General features: G+C 41.1%; 1 pseudogene; it reads right to left on the bottom strand.

Annotated features, from left to right (window-relative positions):
- Window positions 1-1,090: 1,090 nt before the first annotated feature.
- LOC109375942 (40S ribosomal protein SA pseudogene) lies at window positions 1,091-1,960 on the bottom strand (annotated as a pseudogene).
- Between the last annotated feature and the right edge of the window lie 1,245 nt (window positions 1,961-3,205).

Genomic DNA, 3,205 nt, shown 5'->3' with positions numbered 1-3,205 from the left:
CAGCCTTTTAGTAGCCAAATTCTTGCCTTCAACAAAATACTAGCAACCCAAATTCAACAGCACATTAAAAGGTTCATATACCATTTAATAAAACAGTATAATGGTGTTCTTCATAAATCTTTAACCTGTACCATTCTTTTTTATTTGGTCCTATACTGTTCTATTCTATTCTGCTTCTTTCCTTCCTGCTTCTTTCTATCTGTACCATACTATTCTTCTTGGTTCTATTCCATTAAATTCTGTTCAAATTAATTTCATTTGCTCTATTCTGAGAGATGTAACCCCATCTTGCTCCATTACATTTCACTTATCCCAGTGTTTTCCTCAGAATTTTTGGAATGCCAGCTTTGTCCCCCATCTTTTGATAGGGATCTCTGAAATTATAAGAGAAGGAAATGTCATCCCAGGCATGAGATAACCCTTTAAGGGTGAGTGAATGGTAGAGAAGGGAGAGATAGTCATAGGAATCTAAGGTGACCCACGATGGGGAGGATTTGGTTAGGAAGACAGGATGACAGCATGACAGAAAGCAAGGACTTGGGCCAGCCTGAGTGTTGGTGATACACTGAGGACATGAGCCTGGGAAACTTAGTAGGGAGCCTAGGGTTAGGGCAGGCTGTGGGCACTGAGTAATGGGAGACAGCAGGGCAAACGGGTTAGTCAGTCTCCTTCTACTGGCTGACCTGGTGCTTTGAATGTTTTCAAACAAAGAATTTCTGTGGCTCGGAGAGGACTGTTGAAACCATCTGTCTTGCTGACATCAGGAGAGTCAGTGCGGTCCAGTGGAATGAGAACCCTTGGGTAAGATGCTTAGCCTTTCTGAGCTTTGGTTCCCACATCTGTGAAATGGGGATAATATTAATAATTCCTGTTATGTTTAATTTAAGGATTCAAAATATTTTTATATAAATATTAAAAACATGAAAAATACATTTTTATAAAGATAACAGGATGCAAATCTTTTCCCTTCATTGACAGTTTTTGTGACATCTGGAAGGCATCAAAGCTACTTTTTCTTTTTAACTTTTAGACACTGTTTATTATCCATCAACTTATTTCCATTTTGTTTAAGAGTTTGTGGAAGAACAGCTTAGGACCACTCAATGGTTGTTCCCACCTGTTCAGTGGACTGAGCAGTGGGGACTGCAGACCAGTCCTCAGTGGCAGCTGAGCACTCCAGGCTTCAGTAGGGAACTGCTGAGTAGGCACAGAGGGCACCTGCTTGCCTTCAGACCCGTCTGCGAGCTCAGGCTGAGCAGCCATGAACTCAGGAGCTGGAGCAGGCCATTCACCTGAAATACCTCCTTGGCCACCGCCTTTTCAGCAGTGACCCGCTTTCCCTTTTTAATCTCTTCAGGGTCTCTGTAGAAGTAGAGGTCAGGCATGACCTTCCACAGCTGCTGGCGGGAGATGGTACCACGCATGCGCAGAACTTTCTGGGCCAGCATCCACCGCACCAGACCCACTGAGTGAGCCCCCTTGTTGTTACAAGGGATGGCAATGTCCACATAGCACAGAGAAGAGTCTGTGTTACACAGAGCGATGGTAGACAGGTTAACATGAGACGCCTTTGTGAGACGCTGGTGGTCAACTCCGGCATCAGTAACCACCAGAAGTCTTGGCTCCCGTGAGGCTACCTAGATCTAGTTAGTGAAGGTCCCAGGAGTGCCACGGCCAGCAATGGGAGTGGCTCCAGTGGCAGCAGCAAACTTCAGCATAGCTCACTGACTGGTATTGCTGGACAATATGATAGTGACATCAGCTGAGTTTTCAATGGCAGCAATGGCAAGAGCTGCCAGCAGAAGCTTCTCCCAGGTTCTCTTCAGACTTATGATGCAGAGGCCATCACTTTTCCTTATGTGAATGTACTGTTCCAATTGGAAGTCAAGGTTAGTGCCACTCAAGAGGGTTCCTGTTGGACATTCTCCTTCACTTGCAGGACATCAAGTGCTCCAGACATTGTGAAAGATTCCCCTTAAGTTATGTGAAAACTGAGAACCATGCCCTATAGGCCCCTCTCTAGGTAGTGAGAAAAGGGATTGAAAGGCATCAGAGCTACTCAATGTTTTTTTTTTTTTTTGAGAGGCCAGTTCAAGCGTGTCTCTCAGTTACCTCTTCTGTTCATTGCAACTTTTCTTTAGCCTTTATTGTCAGTTGTTCCTTTAGTTGCATTCAAAAGAAAAAGCAGCTTCGCCTTTCAACCTTGGATCTTGCATTCACTCAGGGTTTTACCTTTAAAATAAATTCATATTTACTTGATATATCTTGAGATTATATATATATATATATATATATATATATATATATATATATATATATTCCTTTAACCTCTTTCCAATTTTTTATTTAATGTCAAAATATTACAGAGCTTTGACTTGAATTGTCAGCCTCACATGCACTTCTGGACACATGTAAGAGAGCCTTTTAGTAGCCAAATTCTTGCCTCATTTCTGCTAACTCTGCCACCATTAACACAGAGAAAAAAGAGATAATAGAGATAAGGTTAACAAAGCCAGGAAAGGGAATAGAAATGAATGAGAGGAGAACAAGCCATGTGTTTTTGTGTCATGTCTGTGACAGGGAAACCTAAGAGCAGAGAGTATACCAAATTTGGTCTGGAGATAAGAAGGATGAGATGTGGAACTAGGCTAAATCTGCAAGCCAGAGATGATCTCAGAAAGAACTCACTTAGAAATCTAACTGATTCTCAGCTTCATGAGGTATATTCTCAGGGCTGTGGAAAGAAATACAGTAACTTAGAATTCAGGGACATTTACTCTTTAGCATTGTAACTTGAAACAGGATTTAAAGTAAGTATAACAATCCATGTTCATTTCAAAGCTAACGCACATGTTAAACACTCTGGCTGAAAAGCAGCCTAAAATTTTCTCAGTAATAGTGTGGTAGAACCACTCCACTACAACTTCTTAATCAAGGAATGTGTCTTCTAAAATCACTGATTCTGATCAGTGACTCTGTGTCAGTTTCAGTACATCTGTACTCAAGGCTCAACCTGAATTTTGCCACCTTATGAAGACAAAATCCTATATTTAGCTATAAATTTAGGTTTGTCTTTTCAAATAATGGCCTAACTGAAGATAAACCACTTTGCTGGTTTCAAATTAAACTCAGCTTGAACTTTTCCTTAATACAGTAGCTTTTTCTATGTAAAGCATCTCTTATAATCAAAAAGGATTTGGAAATC

The sequence above is a fragment of the Hipposideros armiger genome, unplaced genomic scaffold, assembly GCF_001890085.2.
Source record: "Hipposideros armiger isolate ML-2016 unplaced genomic scaffold, ASM189008v1 scaffold_1006, whole genome shotgun sequence".
Lineage (NCBI taxonomy): Eukaryota > Metazoa > Chordata > Mammalia > Chiroptera > Hipposideridae > Hipposideros > Hipposideros armiger.
This window is presented reverse-complemented; position numbering and strand designations above follow the sequence as displayed.